Here is a 23,385-nt window from a genome sequence, read left to right as displayed (position 1 = left end):
ACTGCCTGGTTGTTTGAGCTGAGAAACAATGTGATGCTCCTGGGTTATCCAATGAATTTAAGTAAAGCTGGTCCATGCTTCTGGCCATTAGCAAAGAAATATGCCTTGCAGGCACACGATGCATTTTTCAGGTTGGGTTCCAATGTTTCACCGGGTTGCTTTCACTCATTAGGCACCACTGGACTGTCGATAATTTCATTTCATATTTTAAATCAAAGTGCAAACTCTAATTTGTAGAACGGCGGAGCAGGAAATATTTACACAATTTAAAGCATCTATTGTAGCAAAGACCGGCAAAACCCATTTGGGAAATTGTTCTGGAGCTTCATGTGAAACTGACTAAGGACAGGACGGATGACACTGTTTGCTCCACGCTATCTTTGCAGAGATTTACTTCAGTGATGATCAGATTTTTTCCCACAGACCTGACTGACATTAAGTTACCTCCTCCCTCCCACACAGAGCTCTCCACAGCAGCGTTTCCTCTTCCTTTGTCTTTCGCCGCTTTTAAGACAATACCACCGGCGTTCACCCGTCAGCTCTCAGGAATCGGTTCTCGGTGCACGAGGCTGAGATGGTGTCGTCTCGCCTCAGCTGTGGAGGCAGCTGTTTACCTCGGCGATGCACAGATCATCCAGGACAAATTATCTTTACATTTTGCAAGGTCCATATGGCCTGCTGCCTGCTGTACAGTGAGGCTCTCCAATGTTCCAATGATGTCGGCAAAAAATAATAAAAATGGAAACATCACTAGACACAGTCAGCAACTTTTTTTTAGATGCCCCCCCCCTCTATGAAGTAATAATGGAGCTAAATGAAGACGCACAACATTAAATCTGTAATTTCCTATAATGAAAAGAGATTTTGTGATGTCGTCAATTGTTTTTATTTCTGACTATATCAATTCAATGATTTGGAAGATATTATAAAGTTGTTCTATACACAGACAACATGGCACACAATTAGAAACACACTCGCTCCTCCAGCCGCTACGTCTCACTCAAGGCTGTGATGCTGCTGAACATTTGCATGAGGCAGCCAGAGCCAGTTTGTTTGTTGGGGCGAAACGCAGTGAAACATGTGCAGCAAGCTGCATTCAAATTCCTCTCAATGCTAGCCAACCAATTTACTCTAATTAGGCTCCACACTAGAGTGTGCATTTTAATAGACACCCTGCCGTGTTTGCATATGTTTAGAGAACAAGAGCCATCCTAATTGAAAAATTAAGATGTGAGCCTGTTTGTCTACTGAGCTCTCTACGCTGCACCCAGAGCAAATACAACTCCTGAAGGGAACTTCCACGGAGTGCTCTTCCTTTTCATTCTCCTCCTCCTCCTTCCGGTGTCTTCATGTTGCGTTGATACAAAATAAGATTTTACTTGTGTTTTTCGGCACAGAGGATTTTGTTTCTTTCATCGCGTCGTCATTCATCAGTTCTGCCTGTGAGGCGAGCGTCTAAGTGGACACAGGTATAACTTGCACTTCATTATTTAGGTTTGTAGAACGGTCCACATCCACACCTGCTTCCCATCACGGCGCCAGTCTGGCTTTGCTCGTGTGCTGTTTGTGGTGTAGAGAAAAGCACTGCGCTCCAGTGCTGAAGTAGCTCAGCTGGGAGAGCGTCAGACTGAAGATCTGAAGGTCCTTGGTTCAATCCCAAGTTTCAGCAACCTGCGCATCAAATGTTGGGGCAACTTGATGACATAAAATCTGCTCTACGTGTAAATATAATATTGTATGTGATATAATAGAGTTACCAAAACATCCCTCAATTTATGTCCACTCACACCCCCGGTGAACTTCTGTAAACCTGCATACATCCTGAGAGAAATGCTGCATGTGAAAAGTGAAGAAAGAAAAAACGATTCAATAAAAGTGACCAAATTACACGGGCTATTTAAAGCTCCGTGGGTTTTGCTCAACATTTTAATCAATACTTCACATAACTCTAGTATGCATTACCTCAGCCCTTTTGCAGACAGCCTGTTCACTTCCTATTAATCCTGAGGAGTCAGTGAATGGGAGTGAATGCAGCTAAGTGGCTAAAAATAATTATTCTACACATTTGTTTTTTTATTCCAGTGGAAAATCTGTTAGCATAGGTTCACGCTCAAGCTAATGATCCTTCCGGCTATAGTTTTTATTATACTGTGTTCAACTCACTTTCGTTCTGCTGAACTTCATATTCTGAAATATCCATCAGCTGACTGAATGCACTGAGAAAATGTCACATTAAATACAGCATCAAGGCACAATCCCACCAAAAGCTGTCCCGTTCTTCTTCTAATTCCGTGTCCGTATCACCTTGGAAAGGCAGAGTAACATTTGCTCCGCGAGCGGCTGGGCAGGTGTTTCATTCAACAAAATGTAAATTGTGACTTTTTGTTTTAGTGAAATGTCTCAGCTTGTTCAACATGCTGCTGGCGCAGAGGTCCCCTTTGCCCCTTAATGAGTTCCACAGAGAATAAGTGTCATAGTTAGCTGTGGTGACGAGTCCAGACTCCCATGTCACCTTGAGACCGGCTAAGACAAAGGGAAAGAGACACTTGATGTCATATTCCCTCTCTCCTTTTACACATGGTTAACCCTGGTGGGGCGACTTCATTTTTACAGGCAGATGTCACTGTCCTTAGAAATGTAAAAGATAAAAGCCTAAAATACCTAAAACAAACATTTGCCTCATTAGTATAATGAGGTGGGGGTTATGTAATCAACAGTGTTGGTTTGTCTGTCTGTCTGTTGACTGAAATGTCCAGGAAATGCAGGGAATGTTACCAGGAACAGATGGTTAAATTTTGGTGACGATCCAGAAGAGATCCTTGATTCTGGATCACTTTGAATTTTTTGGTAACGTTGCAGTCAATGGAGTTTAAAAACATCTTCCTCAATATCTCGGTTGATTATTGACTAATGTTTATGGAATTTGACACAATCATGTAAGATGGGGATCTCTATGTTACCTCCAAATTTCATCTGGATTGGATCTGCACACCTCTAGGTATGACACAGTACTTGCCCCTGTGGTGTCATCCCTGGAAACGTCCCTGGAGTGTAGTCGTATAAAGAATGATGAATCCAGGTCATGGGGTCCGTGTGGTTGGTGGATGTTTCCCAGGAGACCTGGATTATGCATGTGCATCCAAAACGTTAACGCTGGCTTGTTTTCAAATAACATAAATTAATTTTTAGGTGAAGTTACAGAGGTAATAACATTAGTTTTAATGAACTAATGTAGTCTTTTAATACAAGTCACAATCTTCTCCAGAACGTTTAGAGCGTTTCTGTCACAGTTGTTTGAGACAGAAATAACGGATGATGTCCTGCAGCATCTGTTTGCTATTTTGACCAAAGACTAGCACAGATATTTCATATAAGTGCCTGGGAACTGCGTTAACTTGTGGAAAAAGGGTATAATATGGGACCTTTAAATATATTAGAATGCTAAAATCGACCATAAAGTTAATTGCGATAATTGCTGAACAAGGATTTGAAAACAAAATATTGATTCTTTGATTTAAGGGTGTTGGGTTTCTGGTAAACTTCAGAGGAAAAAGTCACAGGAGTTTTTATCTCCAGTCGGTCTTTCCTTACAGGATTAGGTGATAATCCAGAAATATCACCTCTGAGAAACTGAGCCGTGCTTCAGAAAAGATGGAATATGAATCAAACCTTCTCTGTTCTGACTGCGCTATAACTCTACTGTTGTTGAGTGTACATTTCAGTCATTATTTAGGCTCCTCATTAACTCGCCGTTCATGCAGCAGTTTGTTCTGATCCACTTAAAGTGCTGTGCCTTAAAGCAGAGCTGCACTCAGGGGAATGTTCCTACTCATCCCATTAAGAGCACAATAATTCATTTTCGAGATAATTTGGTTCTAATTGAACACGTCTGTTATATTCAATTTTTTCGTCATCTTTAAGGACACCTGCTTACCTTTATGACAGCCGACCAAGGAGGGGGGCAGGTACTCCTGCTGCTCGTCACAAAGGGGAGAAATCACAGTTTCCAAATTAAGATTGCAGATAAATGACCTTACAAAGCAAAGGAAATCAAAGAAGTATGGGAATGTGGTAAATTGGATTATTTGCCGTCTAACAGTATATGACTTAAACCAACTGGGGATTCTCTCCACAGTGGAGGAAGTGAGCGTTTCCTGAGGCAACAGGCCCACCTGGGACCTCCTGATGATCCATGGGGTATTTGCAAAAAGCCTTGAAGTTATTCAACCCACCAAAAGGCTAAATAGATTTCTTTTCTATTAACATTTAGGGTGTATTGCTCTGATTTTTTTTTAGCACCTCTAATACTGGTTTCAGGCTATCTATTTAATTTTACTCAGTCAATATTCTGTATTTAATTTGCATAGCTTGAAGCTTCAGTAATGTCATAGGTTGTTTTCTGTCACAGCGGCAACGGTGAAAATAAAAAGCAACTGGTCAAATCTTGATATAATTAACTTTATTACATTTACAACTTTGATTAGTCTCAAATTATTATTCTTTACATGTTTTAAAACAATAGTTTTCATAAAATGTATCTTATCTTATCTTAATTAGTGCAAGAGCTCATCCACAATCCATCTAATGAGATTTTCTGTGACAAAATATTCTAAAAATGTCTCAAAGTTTGATTTATAACAGGAACTATTTGTTGAATCAATCATTATCTTCCAAACAATTAACTTACATTCAATTGTTCGATACTTGGTGCTGCAGACAAAATGTATTTTGTCTCCTCGGGGCACCCGTGCAAGTTACATTCATAAATAGAAAGAACCTAGAGCCTACACTCACATAACCATGTAAACATAGAAAATAATTAAAACTTGTTCAGAACATATTTATTATTGCATTGGATCCTTTATAATAACTGCTGAAATTTTACTGGAAGGTGCTTTTTTAAATTATTATAACTTTGGACATTGAAGATAATTTTAGGCATCCTAAATATATTAGCGTTAGGAAAGCATCAGAAGAACAACAGCTGGCATAAATAACGCTCAACCGCTTATGTTGAAATTAAATAAACCCCCACATCAGTACAGTATTTGTATAAAATGAAGAGCTTCACACAGACATCATGAGAAATATCCATTATTACAGACCAATTTGCTCCTTCAGATAATCAATGTTGGCACTAACTCAAGCCCGGCTCCATGGGCTAAATGCTTGAATTGATCAGTGATGCTTTCTCACCAATAAGCAGTTTAAAATGACTAATTGGGTGGGGCTAAGAGTTGCTTGGGCTTCTGCTATTAGTGTAATGGTGATATGACATCAGACGTTTTCTGTAAAGCATTGTCTTGTTGTTATTGGGCAAGACAGATTATGATTGGGTTTAGTCAGAGCACATTATGAGATGCTCTTAAGTAGCATTCATAAAGCAAAGCTCCTCACTGTGTCAGAGTGATAATAAGGCTAGTGATTCATATATACTTTAGGAGTCAAGGGGTGCACCGTGTTGGACCTGGATTTTCTTTTATTTGTCCTTGCTGTTGGGAATCACGGAGACTTCCTTCGTTCCTGAATCCATCAGACGGGTTGCTGGCGAGTCATTCTTATGCCAGATCTGTTTTTCATTGCACCTTTGTCATTAGAGGCATTACCAGATTACGTCTCGTTACCAGATAATCGGGACAAACATAAAATCAGTGGCCACTCTGTTTAAGTTGGATATCTTTCCAAGGTTCAAAGTAGACGGCTGCGGCGTTGGGTCCACAACAGCTGTTCATATTTCATCATGATGCAGCTGCGTTCCAACGGCCTGACGTGGATGGTGCACTAACATGGAATGTTTTATTTTTTAATCAAATATGTGGAATTTTATCACCGCATTATCTCAGGAAACCTGGATGTGCATCTGCACAGAGCTGAACTCTCACACACACTCAGAAACTAATGTTGAACATAGACCCTCGGATGCAGACACACACACACACACACACACACACACACACACACACTGGAACATCCCAGCGAGCACACACTCATGCTTTTGTGTGAAGTTGGCTCCAACTTCTGATTTCATTTTATTTTTAGCCGCTCTTCTCTTCTGCCGGAGCCCCATGAAGTCTTTTCCATCTACAACTTAGTTCCTCGTCCAAATATTGACTTCGGGATCTGATTATTAAGCAATTTCCACAAAACTTCAAATTACTATCCGAACAATTATTTTAAAGACGTTACAAGACCCAGTAGACCCCCAAGGTCTTGAAACTGATTATGCAAAAAGATAATTGCTATGAAGATTTAAAAAGAACGAAATTGGTTTGACAAACCTATAAGTTGTTAACTACTGCTCGCTGCAAGAGAATACATTTGCTGACTGGGCCACAAAGAACCAGAGGAGGCTTTTCCCGTGTGCTCAGGTGGGCGGAAGGTAGCGCTCTCTTTATTATCACAGCTTAATGGTGTTCCAGATCTGTCCTCAATTGTACAGGATGGGATGAACTATTAATGAATAATTCTTCTGATAGATAAATTGTGCCATGTTCAGCAGATGTGCACTTCTTAGAGATGAGAGGAGACGTAAATGGACACTATTGACCAACAGTGGCCCCGTTCTACGCAGTCCTTAATAGATGTGTGAGTTTTATCTCAGGTTGACACACTTTTATGTCCCCTGTCCCCTTCGTCCTGCTTTAACTGCCCACGTACCATCAGCAGGCTTCCATGGCTTCCTGATTTAGTGTGTGTAAAGCCAATGTTGCATAATTTGTGTTTTAAGAAAGGATATTAATCCTTCTTCACGTTGCAGAAATGGTTATTTTTGTCCCCCTCCCAGGTTAAACGTACACTGCCTGAAAAATGACACATCCTCCAGGTACTTTTTGAGCATAGGCTGAGTTGTATAATTTTCCCATAAGCTTGGAGCATTTAAGTGTAGAAAGGAGGAATTATATGGCTGGGAATGGCTTCCTTAATAGTGATATCACTTCCTCGAACTAAAGGAGGTGGCTCCAGAATGAGCCGGGGGAGTGCGGACGCCAGCTCAATTGGCCATTTCCGTGGCTTCCATTAAGGTCGTGCACTGCGCCACCGTGGTGGAGAGTGCATGAGTGACAACAGCGCCAAGACGAATGGAGCACTCTCCGGGAAACCTCGTTAAGACTGAAATCGCAGGGAAAAAAATAATAGTTATTAAATTAATTGCAGTCATAATCTCGTAAAATATGTGTCAAAAAATTATATGCGGGTTCGATTAACACATAACATGGGTGTCAAATCTGTAATAAAACCCTGATCAATAAAACAATAACCATGTTGTTAAAAGCAGCCATTGAAAGGTGTTGCTGGCAGGAGGCTTCAGGGGTGAGCAACCCTTTTAATATAAACGGATTTCATCTTTCCACTGTGTCACCTAAATCACCTCAATGTTTGTGTATACAATTAAAATAAGATAATAAATTGCTGCAATGGATGGATTACGAACGCTCCCTTCGACCCCATAGATCAGGCTTTGTCAGCGGCTCAGAAAATGCATGTCTAACAATCTGTTGATTACAATGCGGTGCGAGCAGAGGCCCCCGACGGGGGAGGCGGGGGCGCGATGACTGTTGCAGGATACATTATTTTAACACACTGTTATGTTTAAATCGATAAGTTTTAATCGAGAGCTAACGACTGCTATTAATTAAACTTTCAGAATCTTTTTTATTATTAAAGTTACCACTTGTGTGTTTGATTTAATGAATGGTTTATTATTTCCTTTCTTTCTTCTTTTTTTTGGCCCTGACCATTATGCTCGAATGACTGGTCTTTTATCTTGAAAAGAAATGAGCCAAGGCGTAGTTTATTTGCAGTGCGCCGACGATGATAACGCGTCGGATGAAGGGCATATTTGTTTTAAAGCTTGGGAGGAGTAACTGTGATTAGCCTCTCAGCCTCATCCACCCTTGTATTCCTCGCTATTCCTGAGATTTTGAAGTTATTTTTTTTAATCAGAGTGTTTATATGAAATCATTTAAGTGGGGATGTCAAATTGGAAATGAAATTGCCTGTGCAAGGAAATGAGTCAAATTGGAAAGTAATGGTGCCGCAATTAAAACTCTGGAGTTACAGTATTTGGTAACCGTTATGATAATGACTCTAGAGGTGTGAATTTCACCGGGGGGTTGGCTGTTAACGCCAGTGCTGTGCTAAAAAGCTCAAAAACATACCTCTTCTTTCCAGTGTAAAAATATTATTTCACATATTTCTTGTAATAAAACACTGCCATTGAGAAATATCTTGACTTCTCTTTGTTAGCGTGCGTGTCGCTCTGTTTCTGAACGCGGATAAAGCGACCTTTTTGATATTACTGCTGCGGGAAGCTCTTCTCTGGAACTGCCATTGATGGAACGTGTCCTACATTGTGTTGCAGTAATAGAGTGGTTTATCAGCTCGTGTTGAGGGTGGCTATAAGCTAAGTATGGTTGAGCGTCACAATTACCAACAGACACAACATGCTGTTTGTCTACTCATGATTAATGTGTTGGATCAATGTGTGCCGCTGTTCACAAGCAGGGCGATGGAAGATTCCTGAGAGATCTATTTTCCCCCTCTGCTTTTTTTTTATTTCTATCAGCGTAATTGGATGATCAATGAGGGAATTCTCCCAATCTCAGAGGTCTTCGTTACGGTGTGTGGATTTTGCCTTCAGGTTTGAAATTCACTCAAACTGGAGATGTGCCTTATCCAAAGAGTGGCTTTTTGCAATTCAGTATTAAACACGGGTTGAGATGGGGGAAGTCGCCCGGAATCATTGTTTACTCTGCCACTTGCAATACCAACTGCACTCGGATGAGCCATGAATAAAATAAAACATGCTACCCGAAGGCCTGAATAGGATTTGTTGATGTGTTTCCATTAATATTTCTTTTTGACAAAAGGCTTTTTGTCAAATATTTCTATTTTAACAAAAGGCTTGACATTTTTCTGTCTGTCTTTATTGGACAGGCTACGATTGATATATGTTAGCACAGCTAAGAGAGAAGCGACTTGACGATGCAAAGGTAAAAATCCGATGATGTTGGTTTTTTTAAGATCAGCGTAAAGGCGCTGCTCCGTTGTGTCAAAAAACACACTCATCTCATTGCATTCAGTTCAGTTGATTTCAAACAAAAGACTGTATTTCAACATATTAAGCATCAATAGCAGGTTGAGTTTAAAGTCCAAAGGCCAGCATCACATAAACGTAACTTAGAGAGCGTTCTATTTTCAGTTTGTTTGTTCCGTTTGGTTCTTTAACCAGCACGATGAATGTCCGAGTCCCCGAGCCAAAGCCGAGATTGAGAATTACACATCAACTCTTGAGGAGATTCAATGGTCAGTAATTGAATGAGTGAATCCCATTGTCCAATTACCCGCATTATCTGTGCATACTCCTCTCGTTAAAAGGCTGGGGAGGAATGAGAATAATTAAAAAGATTTGCAGCCAGGACATTTAATGATCATGCTGCTTTTCCCTGATATACTCTCCAGGACCAGTGAGATCATGTGGGATTGAAGACAGGAGAGGCCCCCCCCCCCACACACACACACACCTCTTCCTCCATCCCTCCCAACTCACATCCTTCCTCCATCCCTGCATCCATCCCAGCGCAGGCTGTGACCGGAGGCCTTCAGCTGAAACCAAACAGGCCTCAAGCCCCATTTACAACTGTACAAATCCCCTCACTTAATGTAAAACACACTGAATATCAAAAACAACTGGGCACATCAAAAAAGCCGCAGTGCCAAAGTGCAGCGTAAACACTTGCAGCGGAGTGCTAAATTGCCGTTTGGCAGTCGGGACGCATACCTGTGGTAGGAAAGCTGTCATCAGGTTAAAATTCTTTGAGTGCTTCTTCTCCCAAGAAGCATGGCTTTAATTGGAGACTAACACCAGTGCAATTTGGAGGGGGATATTTTGCTGCACGGCCTTTGCAGTTCAAGATGGTTCTACCTCACTCTCGGAGAGCACATCGCATGGGTAAGTGGCCTCGAGCGCGCCGCCTCTACGGGCGGGTTAGCGGTAAACAAGCCTGAAGTGTCGCTCAGGAAACAGCAGAGTTTTCACATGGAATTAGAAGTCTACCAGACATTAGCGGATCATCCTGATAACACTGTTTGCTCATGGCTTCCTATTAGCAGCCCTTGTGAAGCTTTTTGATAGTGCTCAACTTGGTATTTGATGTTTACGGAGTTTCTGGAGAGGCGTAAATATTAGTTCAAATGATTCCAGGCATCTGGAGTTGGTCAAGAGGCTGTGATTAGTCATGTTTAGTTCAAACTAAGTATCACCGAGCTACAAACATTAGCAGAAACCCACATGAGATGATCTATGGGTTTATTCTCACCAGCAACTTTGTTTCTGAACTGTTTTCTTGGCAAGTTGAGCGTCAAGATGTTTGTTTTAGTAAGAATTTCCGCATGTTTTATAAATGCGTTGACATTATCAGTTTGTGTGAAGCTTGGACAGAGACAATATTGACACTGGAAGCGTTTTTCTTTCTTTCTCATCTGTAAAACTCTACCAGCAAAGGGATGAAACTGAAAAACGAACATGTGCTTTAAATGACGCGTCAAGCGATGTCTTTGTTGTATAATGATTTATTGTGAGCAAATCATAAAGGAATCCTAACCAACAGTAAATTTATATGATGCACATGTTTTGGGTTATTTCCACAGAGGCTGTCCCACTGCTGGAAATAACCAGAGAAGCAAATGTATGCTGAAAATAATCCTCAAACACAGGATATATTTATTATATCCTCCTGAGACCCAGCCAGTTAGCATGTCCTCTGTAGTGGACATTTGTCCATTACAGATGACATGCAAACCCAAAGCTGAGTCCCAGGAGGATATAGTAATATTCCATAAAACTACAGTGCCCACTATCCCTGCTAGTATCCAGATACATACAGCTACCTAACATACATCTCAACTATAATCTTGAGTTTTGAAAAATCTTGGTTTCTGAAATACTTTACAATATCTCCATAGAACTCTAAGTACTAAGTGGTAGTAGTATCACAGAGGTGCTGCCTTAATTAGGCTATGTGTTCCATGTTGAGTAGAGTAGTCCTGCAGAGGTTAATAATTATTTGAGTTGCTGCTGGGACAGAACGATAAAGCATTAATGTGCTGTGCTTTCCCTGGTCTGACCTATCTCGTGACCTATTAAAAACCTGCCTGGGCCCACGTTATACTTTAAGTATAGCATAAAGAATAAACTGCCAGTACAAATGCCATAGTGGCTAATATGCATAATGTAAATAGCCGAGCACTTGTGCATGCACGAGGAGCCTAATTTGCACCTTGACACAGTGCTGAAAGAAAATCCCATCTATTTGATCTGCTTACTCAGAATATCCAGCAATAACTTAGTGATAACTGTAACTAGAGCAAACATAAGGTACCTGAAAATAGCACTGGAGCTAAATGAGCATATATTGCAGTTATCCGTGAGGCGGATTGTTACCGTCATCAGAGATATATTGTTTCCCCAGTGTCAAGACGAAAAACTGTGTTAAAGGAGCTGGAAGGATGTCAGCAGAGATTAATCACTCTCATCCGTGATCTGTGCTGGCATTCCTAACCGGGTCACCTGCAAAAAGATTATTCCAGAGCCGGAATAGTCCGACTCACTTTTAAAGTGAAACCCACAATCTCATGGAAGCAGACGCCCAGATGAAGGCACATCATGGATCGTAAAAATAAAAAACAAAAAGGCGATGAGATGATTTGTTTGACAAGTAATGTGTCTGTGTGTCTTTGCACAGGAAGAGCAATAGAAGCAGTGTTTTGTGGTGAACCACAAGCATGTGTGTCCATCCTTTTCAAAGTTTAGGCTCAGTTTCGCCAAACCAATGCTAATTAAGCTCCATTTTCCAATCGATTACACTTCCGTTTTAAACTGAAGTATGAAATCCGATGGCATCGGGGATTCGGGGTGCATAACTCATGCACAGAGGATGAGGGCGAGGTGTTGGGAAAGGAAACCGCAGTTCCAGGACCGTTTGCTTTTCTTTCGGTCCAGACCTGGTTAGCTTCTCTGAGAAAAGAGTTGTGTCTCAAAGTTTGAGCAGTCCAGGCCAAGGATTTTCCTTAACCTCTTTTGAGAAATGGACCGCGGGGTGAATTCATAAAAGAGCAATCTGTTGGACAATTTGTCTTTTGACAGGAGGGAACATTGGAAGCCACCAGAGGGTGGTCAGCGGTGAGTGGCACAGGCGTGCCTGGGGCGGTACCTGCAGGCCATTCTTCCTCTTGATTTGTCCTGGGTCGGGAGAGGAGGGAGCGACAGCGTGGGCCGCCATCTGGCCCCAGCCTGGGAATTGGGTGGCGGGGTGTTCGTTCGGAGTCAGTACGGCTCCATCAGGGCTGTTTGCGAACAGATGTTCTGTGGTGTGTTTGCTCCGGCACGGCTCAGGAGGGGAGACGTGTCTATTGGTGGCTGGAGGCTGGAGGCAGAGCAGCAGACTCTGACCTTGAGGCTTTCGGATGTCAATTCCTGTCTCCGAAAACCCAGAGAGACTACCGAACACCGCCCTATTTGGTTATCAAATAGACAGGAAGTAAAAAAAAAAAAACACACGATACATTAGTTTCCGATATGCGTCTATTAAAATGACCGCTCAGGAAAAAAGTTACAGCCCTGATTAGTTCTCAGAACTCTTGATAAATGTGCAGCACGAGTCAGGATTTTCTCAATCAGGGATCTATTTCTCTTTGGCTTAGTGTGTATTTTTTCTTCCTCATGAACAGAGAACCATGTAAAATGCAAGGGCAAGAGTATCCATATCCTGTGTCTCCATCATCTGGATCTCAGCAATCAATAAGGGCTTAATCAGTCAATTATATGGCACTAATTTAACAGCCTGCAGGTAGAGCCATCGCCGAGCACTTCCCCAAGAAAATATAGGACATTTATCTTCTGGAAAAACGTCAGACCCGAAAATCTAGTCTGCAACACGTCATCCATGTTGGCAGATAGGGAGGACAAACCGGAAGGGAAAGGGTTAAAGAGAAGATTACTTCCAGCAGGAGAGGAGAAGATTTCAACATTAAGTTATCAAAAATTTGGTTGAGAATGTGCAGAGAAGAAGAAGATGAAGAAGAAGATGCCCTATGGTAGAACTGATCTACAAATAACAGTTCTGCAGAGAGGCTCTTCAATCAGGCCGTTTGAGTGAAGATGAAAAAAGAACCTCTGGACTCGATAGTGCAGAGAATATTTTAACATTCCTGATAATGATTCCGCGGGAAAACAGCGGCCATATTCCACCCTGAGAGCGAGCTGCTTTCTTCTCCACGTTCAGGGCGTGCAGCGCCCTCATCCAGCTTATTACTTATTAAACAAATAGTCCTGCTAACATCAGACGTATTTGCAAAACCGTAGTCTGCACGGCAACACGGTTGTTGATTTGGTTGTAAACAGAAAGGTACTGGGTAATAGGTGACAAACACAAGAAACAGAACAGGCACCAGGTTGAGCCTGGCTTGTCATGTGTGCTGGTGGAGGGGAGGGAACGTGGACCCGGGCCGACATTGGCGTGCAGTCCGGCTCTTCGCTCACCTATAAAAGCTGCCATCTGTTGAAGCATACATTAAGTTTAGAAATAACTGTACAGAGATCACCGGGTAAAGTACAGTCAACCAGATGTCGCTTTAAAAGTGCCAGATGGAACAATGAAAGCGGGATTGGAAATTAGAAAGAGCTGTGAAAGGTCAGATCAATTAAGAAAGCTGTGTTGGCTGCCATATGACAATTAAGGCAAGTTTAAAGCACTTGTTTTAACGGGGCGGAGTGAGAGGGTGGAACTTCTCGGGGGGGGGGGGGGGGAAACAAACACGAGGGAGCTTCCTCGACTGAAGTGCATTTACACCGGGTCAAGGTTAATGACCCGCGCTGATAAACCCGATAGAATGCCTCACAGCGCTGCTCGTGACCTTTGTCCATCAGTATTAAGAAGCCGATAAATTACAGCTCTGACTTTATGTGACATTGAAATTGACTCTGCTCTAATGAGAGAGAGAGAGAGAGAGAGAGAGAGAGATGCTAGGAGGGAGAAGGAATGCAGGAGGTTGCAGGTTCTTAAAAGATTCACCAACATGTCATTCAACCTTTAACCGGGCTATAACAGGTTACCTTGTCTGCTGTCCCAGATGGCTCCAGCTTCTCTCAACACCCAGTGGAGAACACGAACCACAAGGGGGCAATGTTTGCATTGATTGTCTTTTGTCTGCATGCTCCCCAGGCGCACACACACACACACACACTCACAGATGTACGTTGATGTTTTGCACATTTGGATTAGCACATTTTGGCTGTTCGTTTACATTTCAATATGCTAACAGAAACCAAGATGAGCGCTTTCCTATAGCGACAGCAGCCTGACAGGACCACCGGCTCCTCATGTCAGAATTTAAAGGCAATAACAATTCACAGACTAAATCACGCGTCTTCTGTTAGAACAGATCTTATGTGCACTTTTGCAAACTTGTGCCGGCGCATCACCTGTTCTGTTGCTCTCTGGTCAAGCATTCAGTGTTACAGCTCGGCAGAAAGAGAGGAAGGAGATGCATTTCACACTTAAACACTCTGAACAAGAACATTTAAGAATTTCTCACACAATGTGTTCTGTTGATTCTTCCAAAGTTCTGCTGTAAGCACTTTCGCATTGTGCAAACGGAATTATTCATCGCATTAATGATAACATAAATGCAGCGGCGACAGAATTTAATGCACCCACGGAGATTACCTTTATTTACTCATGAAAAAGAATACACTGAGCTACTTTTTGTAAAGTGGGGTCTCTGTAAAATGATTCTTTTGAACTCTGTCCCCGCCGCACTGCGAAGGATATGTGTTGGGTCTGCTAATATCTCCATTTGCATGTCCTTAAAATACAGTTTTAATTATAGATAAGGCTAATCTGTGATAGCACCACCTCTAGAGCTATGGCACATATTATTTTGTTAATGCAGACTTTTTGTAGATTCATGTTAATAGTGTTATCCTCGGGAAGATAAGATGGTCAAAAAAGTCACAAAATCGAATGTGCATGTGCAGCTAACTTTATTAGCTTTGCAGTTTTGCTTCTCCAGGAATTTGTTCATCTGAACTTTTTGTCCATTTTTTAACTAAAAAAGGGTCAAAGTTCAACCTTGAAGCCGGTGCATCGCGTGCAGCTCGGTATGCATCAACAGTGAGTGCACTTCGGGCTTCGGCTGGGTGCTTCTTCCCTCTGTTTTGCCTCGATTGATTGTTGGGCCACTCTGTGAAAATGTGGGAATTAATTAGACAATTTGTATAATGGACTTAGACACATAAAGACATGTGGGGCTCGACAGAGCGGCGGCATCCAGCGGCTCCCATTGTCCTTGAGGAACTCTCATCCAGATGTTCAAATGGATTGGAGGCTGACCTCCCACCCACCCCCCTAATTATCATCTGAATGACAACATGGCCCAGATCAATAGTTCCCAGTCGCAGTTTGAAGATCACAGATAAGAAGCCACCTTGTTGTCAGAGAGAAAATGCTAATGTAATTAATGTTCAATAATCCTCTGCGATATTAATGCTGGGTATTTACACCAAACTGACCCAATGAGGGTGGGGGGGGGGGGGGGGGGGGACGCAGCAATCTGGCAGACGCAAACGTAAAGGTTCCTCAGCCGGTGTGCGGCTGGTTGCAGTAAACCGGAGTGAAGGCGTAAAACGGGAGGCTTCCTGTTGAGACTGTGACTCGGGATTAGGTCAGTGGGAGTCTTTAGACTGGGCTGGCTGTACCGTCGTCCCTGTTCATGCATGTGTTCATCCTCTGTGGATGCAACCTGCAAGCATCTCTGCTGCCTCGCACTCAGTGACTCAGTTCTTTGTAGTTTAAATACACTTTCTGACAACAAAACAATTAATTTTCTCACAGGGCCATTTTGCCTTTAGCATGCTTTAGCAGATTGTTCAGCTATATGGTAAGGATTATTCTGCTGGAGACGTTTGGGATAAGTACATTTTTCTGCTTTGTACTTTTCAGGTTGTTTTTGTACACGTGAAAATGTATCCTATAAAATCGTGATATTTATTGATTTACATAAAATCACACAGTTAAATCATGCATAACTTTGACGTAACTGTCTCCTGTGGCTCTGTAGAGGGAGCTCGAGAATAACTTGAAAAGCACAGAGAGCGCAGACCTCCGCCAAGCACCTCAGTCTCCCTATAACGTGATTTACACCAAAAAATAATGGCCCTACATTTATTTTATCTATATTTTTTAGAACACCCCGGAAAACATATCTTTAACCATTGGATTGGAATTGATATCATTATTAGTTGAGAAGTTATTCACAAATAGCACACTTTCAGTAATGGCGGTGTCTTCTGGATCTAGATCCAGAGCTTTTGAAGATGCAACAAATCCGTTTGTCCTCTACTAATTCCACAGTGTCTTGGTAAAAACCAGCAAAAACAAAACCTCCTTTGTGGAGGTAATATAACCATAATATGTCTTTGTACAACTACTGTTCCCAACACAAGGGAATTAAACAACCCATTTTTTAATGTTTCGTGAATAATAAGTCTTTTTATATTTCTAAATTCCCACTAAAATCTCAAAGAAATCCTGCTTTGACTATTGAGCATGAGTTTGTTAGTCATACATCCCTGCTTTGAATTTTAAATTGTCATTTTCCTCAGTACTTCACAGTAATGCATTGATATATTAAACGTAATAGTTAAAATTTTTGGAAACAATTTGCTTCACTTTCTTGCCAAGACTCAGATTCCAAGATCGATTGCTCGCACAGGTCCTTTGAATATGAATCTGTGGCCAGTATCCTGTTAGCTTATGTAAGCGAGGAACAGTAAGCAACACCGAAATTTAACCCCACCACTAGATGTCACTATAGTCCACACATATGGACTATATATGACACCTTGACTAGGGCCTTTTCGTGGTTCTGGTGAAACAAGGCTAGCTGGTTTTACCTGTTCTGTCACTTTATGCTAGACTGGGTTAACTAGCGGCTGGTTGTAGCTACATTTTTACAACACAGACACAAGGGTGGAATTGATCTGATCTACGTTTCCAGTTTCTCAAAAGGTCAAAATATTGCTTTACGTAATCACAAAGTAATATCGTAGACATTTGTAGTTACGCAAGGAAAAGGTGGCAAAGGATAAATAAAGATTTTCCTCAAACCAGAACATCGTAATTTTGAAATGCTCCTTTTCCGCTAACTTCCTGATGACACGGAAGCCGACAATGTCCTCCGCCTCACCTTTCCCAGCTACAATTCTTTTTTCCCTTTCTATGTCAATCCAGCCGCAACCTGCCACAAAACAAGATTCTCTGACTTCCTGAGTTCATGATTAACTTCATATTTTTGTTAATCTTCCAATCCTCTGCTCACAACAATGCTTCCCACTGAGGCAATAGCAATTTCTTTGAGAAGTTGCACTCTTCATGATGCAAAATCGTAAACCCAGCATGTGTCAATGAGGATCCCATCCATGATTTTTGCAACAATGAATAAAACAGGTTGCGGGGAAATAGGCAAGGATGCCCAATTAAATAAATTGTTATTGTGAAATAGCGGCGGATTTTGCTTCAGTAACTATCCCATTCCATCTTAAATGATCTATATGAGCAGTGAAGAGAGGAGGGAAAGGATGTTTATATGTGTGTGGGAGGAGGTGTTCGTTACAAGATGGAGAGAGATGGAGCAATACAATTTATTCCTTAAGCGAGGTAAAGGCTATATTCCCTACCATTAACAGAGCAGAACGTTGGCACGGGCTGATAATTAAGTAATCCATGAGAGCATGAGCAATATAGGACAATCACCAACATCCTCTGCTCCTTTTGCCATGTTGCCCCCCCCTCCAACATCATTTTAGATTATGCTGGAAAATATTATTGCATTGTGATTTGAAACTCCAGCTACAAAGGAAAAATTCTGCTCGCAGCTCCGAAATAATGATTTCAGTGAGATGAACTCATTTCAAAGAAACGTGTCGCCTGTCACACTTTTCTGATTCCACCTCCCTTTGAAAACTTTAGCTCAACCTTTGAGCGAGCAAAGGATTTACCTTGTTTGACTTCATCTTAATTGTTGATATTTGTCAACCGATTCATGCATTTGAAACTAAATCCTGCAGCAGAAACCAGTGAATTCAATAAATGGCTCATTTGGGTTGGAAACGGATCAAAGCTTGGCTCCACATCTTTTCATTATTTAAAGGAACACACCATAAGACATCCCAGGCCTTTAATTTGATTGATTTTTAAGGTAATATACAACAATTGACTATTCCAATGAAGTTTGAAAGTAATTTTTATAAACTATATTGCGTGTTTTTTTTTTTATGAATTAAAAGTTTTTCCGTGTGTTTTAACACAAGGCTTCATACTGTCTGATGTAAATGTCAAGTTATCGGAGACAGAACTGGATTTCTGGGTCATGTAAAGTAAAAATGATCCTGAAAAACGATGGCTTTTCAGTGATGTTGGGCAGCTTATGTTGTATATCATGTGGTAACATTTGTCGGTAAGATTTGACTTCAATCATAAAGCCGCTTCTCCGTTGCTTTTTTTTGGAGGTAAATCCTCCGAGCATATGGCAGCTCCCATCCATCAAAAATCTTTGAGCAGGTGTTTCGCCTTTGACACCTGATAGAAGCGCCTGCTCTGCTGTGGCATCACTGATCAGGGTGGATGACCGCATACGTTTAGGGCTTTTTTCTTTTCAGAAAAACGTGCCCCTCGTCGTACCTTTTTATTGCTTTGCAGAACAGAATATTTCCTCGCTGGGATCTGAAAGGAAAGCAATCTTTGGTTTGACTCACGGCAGGTGAATATATTGAGTTTTGTGTGTAAAGTAATCACTATTAATACATAAAACAGCATCAAAAAGCCTTGCGTGCAATTAAAGTATTGGGTTAGGTAATACTGTCTTGGAAACTATTATGGTAGCATCTCATTTAGAAAACAAACTAATTTAAACTTACTTTGAACATTCAGCAAAATAAACAGAGTGATGTCTTCTGGTTAATTTGTCTTCTAATTATCTTAATGATCAACTACCTGGAAGAAATATCCTCGTGTTTGACTGTTTTCCTCACCTTGAAAGTCCCTCTGAGCCGAGCGCTCAGGTGTCACATGTCTGTTCTTGCATACAAAGGACCTTTAGCAGATTGTTGCAGACCTGGTTAGGGTATTTATTTGTGCTTTCATTTTATTATAACAACTAATAAGGCGAATGAACGATCAACTGGCTTGTGCTTAAAATATAAAACATGTTGTTTGTTTGTTTTCTATGATTTTTAAATCCAGATTATTGAGCTAAAAATATAAAATATTAACTTTGATCCAATTTTTATACTGAGTTGCTATCATTGTTATGTCAAAAACAATTTATTGGAGCATCTTTCATGCGTTTCTCTGACTTCACTGTTAGCCTGTCTTTGTAGCTGTTTGCTTCCTTCGCACAGAGACAAACGGACAAGATCTCCTGCGTTTCATCATGTTGGTCCAGTTGCCACTGAAATATTTATTCAGATTGCAATTTACAACAATCCACAATTCACGGCAGCAGTCTGTGCCATCCATCTGCCTGCTTGTCCAAATGCATTTCCATTGTTTCTTAAAAGAAATTGAATCATGGGAGGATTAGGACAAGACTCTTCAATTATTATTTTTTGTCCTCGCCTCTTAACAAATGACAACATTTAAATTCTTGCTTTCATCCCTCAAGACTGAAAATACAATTTCATGATCACCTCGCTGCTAGAGCCATGTTTAATAATTCCCAATTATGCATCCGAGCACCTCGACCTCAGCGTGAGCCCCGCCACGCTGCCTGAACAGCAGCTGGCCCGCTGCTCCGCGCCGCTGTTCAGTCACCTTGATATTATCGATGAGCATGTTCCCCCATCTAAGCAGGTTTCAACTCCGGGACCTACGCTGTTGTTTTAATAATACAACAGGGTATTGTCCAGGAGGGAGTTTACTCCAGCTCCAGCCTTTTTTCTCCAATTTGTTACGCAGTTTACCCAAACATGGAGCGTTTCAGGCCCTGCCGACACACAGGGACGACCTGTTCCCATCGTGGGAGGAGGGAAACGCTCTCCCTGCTAAGAAGCCAAAGCTCCTGTATTGACAAGTGTCAACTGAAAAGCTGTTTGTCCTTATAATAAAAAAAAAAAACACTTCTTTTTCTTTATTAGTTTTAGCACACACACACACACACCACAAAGACCCTGACTAATCTATGACTAAAAATCTTAAATTTGAGAGTAGAGTGAAAAACAAATGCAAAGGATAATATTTCCCTCAAAAATATACCGGTAATAGAATACAAAATAAAGGGGCATCAAACATAAAACGTTTTATTTGGGGGGGGGGGGGGGGACGACATATGTTTAACACCACAAATGTTGCTCATGTCACTTTTTGAAGGAAAGCAATGGCTGCAGGACAAAGGTAAAGACATTTCAGATCAAAAGCAAATAGCTGTCAGGGACAGTGGAAAGATGTCAATGAGACATTTAACAATCTTTCCTTAAGTGGCCAACTGAATTTAAAGATATTTATCCTTATTTCCTTCCTGCTCTTATTTGTGAAACATTTAAAAGTCACTCAAGGTGTGTCCACAGGACACCCTCTAAAGTCTAAACCACCCCACCCACGGGAGCGCTTTATATCGGACTGTCTCCACATCGGATACCGCTTCATTCTTTATAACATCTGTCATTTCTTTCTTTATGTCGGACCTACGTGTTTCATCCAAATCAATAACACCTTAGTCTTGAATACAAATAAATGGAAGTGTATGAAGGAGAGAGGAGAGGAGGAAAACACACACACACACACACACACCTGGCAGGTCACGCCTGAGAATCCATTACATTATACAGTGAAGCCATTCAGAAAACAGAAAACGTCTCACCATGACTGGCCGGTGTCAACACAATACAGTAGAGTACAGTTCACCGCTTTATTTTCCCAACCTTTCTTCCCTTTTTTTTACTCTGCATGTCACCTTTAATACTGAGCTCCCTTTCCATATGGAAGCGGGCTCAAAATTAGTGATTGCAGGTTAGGTGGAGGTCAAACGTTCTGATCAGAGACACGTGTTCGGAGCATTTTGCGTGCATTTTTCACGTCGCTCCTCATGGAAATCAATCCTTGCGGTAACCCACTGGAGTGTTCTAAAAAAAAAGTGTGCAGATGGAAGGAAAACACAAAAAGTATTCAAAAGATGCAATACCGAAATAGTGAGGGAAGATGCCCGGGGGAGGGGGGGTGCTCCACCATTACACTTTGTTTTTGATCTACTTTTGAAGAAGCTTCATCTCGTTCCTCTATCAGTGTTTCTCACCAACGCTGTGATCAAATATTGCTTGTCAAAACGTAATTTTTCTTCATATTAAGCAGCGGGGTTCTGATGACATTTTTGATTTAGGGTGTCGTTTCATTCGCATTTCCTGAACGGATCTGGAACATAAAACCAAACCTGTTCCTAGTTGGGGAGCGATGCGGCTTGCAGCAGAAAACAAGCTCCGTGAATGTGCAGTTTGTGTGTGCGTGTGTGTATGTGTGTGTGTGTGTGCGTGTGTGTGTGTGTGTGTGTGTGTGAATGTGTGCGTGCCAGATCTTAGTCCTTGTTGTGTGCCGGCGTGCAGGTCCATGCAGGCCTCTTCAGAGCAATCTCTCTCCGTATGGAGATGTGAGATGTGAACGGGTCAACTTGGAGCATCGGCTCTGGAATGGGGGGGGGGGGGGGGGTTGTTCCTGTCCATTGTCTGTCCTGCAGAAAGAGTCTGCCACTTTCAGGGCTTCACCGTCAGCCCCTAATGTGGCAAATGAATGCATGAGCGAATACAAGGGTGAATAACTGAATGAATAACCAAAGACAATTTGCATAATTGCAAGTAGGATGTGTATTTTCTAACATTTGAACAGTTATTTGCATATTCACACCACATTATTTAGTCAATACCAGATCCATCATGTAAATACAACTCCTTTGAATTAACCGAAGAAATGTCGAGGAAAAAGAAGTCAAACAATAATATGTTAATGATGTTTTCTGCCCGGAGGGAAGATCTCCTCCCAGCTCCACAGCAGTTGCTTTCAGCACATGAGGTGTGGTCCCAGCAATTCAGTTACGACATGTTTGCTTAATAGATAAAAAAGAAAAAAAAGAAGAAAAATCAGGCTGTAAAGGAACTATTTTGTATGTTTTTTTTTCTCCATGCCCCGAGCATTGATCCAATCTCATTTGATTACAGTTTCCAGAACTGTACCACAAATTGTCGCCGCATCTTGCGGTGTCATTTCAAGTCTTGTTTCCCTCCGTTGTGATCAAGGGAGACACCGACGATATCTTTTGAACTATTCCAAAGCGCCTCCATCGCTCAACGTTCCTGTTGTCTTTGTTCCAGGTGGGATGAGAGACCGGCTAACCTTCACATCTCTTGTTTGAGAATTAAGGCAGGTTGTTTGGTCGGCGGTGGAGGGGAGGTTGAAGTGAAGAGAGCAAGATGGATGGAAAAGTGGTGTGTGTGTGTGTTTCACTGTTTGGTGCTGTTGTGAATGCTGGAGGAGGACATAGTGAATGGCCAGGGTCCTGCCAGCATATAGTCAACCCCCCTGTGTTGAATATTCATCAGTGTTTTTGCACAACATATACAAACACGTATCCTAGATTGCAGGTAATAAAAGAAGACAAACTTTTCTACTTTGCTCCTCAGACCTTCCTCCAGCAACTACTAAAAGGAACTGTGGGAAACAGCAAACATCCAACAAGAAAAGGCAGAACTATCGCATGAGATCACAACAACCCCAATGAATTATGGAGCCATAGCTATAGATTAATGCATACAGTCGATGCCTCCTGCAAAGATTTGTCAATAAAAGTGGCTTTTACTCACAGATGCAATCGATAGGACAAAAGAGAGGCCTATGAGCCAATAGAGGTCCCTCAGTAGACTCATAATTACTTGACAAATTCTGCCGTTGCCACACACTGCAGCAGCACATTTACATCCTGTATTTGTCAGTGACAAATACAGCAAAAGCACACGCTTGTGTAATTTACCCCGGTTTACCCTCCTGTCCACTTTGCAAACAAGCGCTGCCAAGGTTATTTACAGCATTTGCTGCAGAGTTCTGCAACATTAACTGCACATTCCAACTCCCCGAATGCTTCATTTATTAAACCGCCGATGCAATTTGTTCACTTAGCTACATGCCTACTTATTTGTTCCTTTACATGATGGGGTACAGCTTCCTGTCAGGAGTGTTTGTGTTTCCTTCTATGCTTCCAGCATTCAAATGTGCTGAACACACAGCGTGCACCCGACTGGGAGAGGAAGGAGCGTAAGAAGACCGGCGTAAACAACGCTTTGGATCC

General features: G+C 41.7%; 1 non-coding gene across 1 annotated transcript; it reads left to right on the top strand.

The window, feature by feature from the left end:
- The first annotated feature begins 1,596 nt into the window (after positions 1 to 1,596).
- On the top strand, positions 1,597 to 1,669 carry trnaf-gaa (transfer RNA phenylalanine (anticodon GAA)). The gene has a single exon. It is a non-coding gene; the product is annotated as a tRNA-Phe (tRNA).
- The last annotated feature ends 21,716 nt before the right edge of the window (positions 1,670 to 23,385 follow it).

The sequence above is a fragment of the Brachionichthys hirsutus genome, chromosome 8 (assembly GCF_040956055.1).
Source record: "Brachionichthys hirsutus isolate HB-005 chromosome 8, CSIRO-AGI_Bhir_v1, whole genome shotgun sequence".
Taxonomy (NCBI): Eukaryota; Metazoa; Chordata; class Actinopteri; order Lophiiformes; family Brachionichthyidae; genus Brachionichthys; species Brachionichthys hirsutus.
Note: the sequence above shows the minus strand (reverse complement) of the source record. Positions and strands in the feature narration are given on the sequence as shown.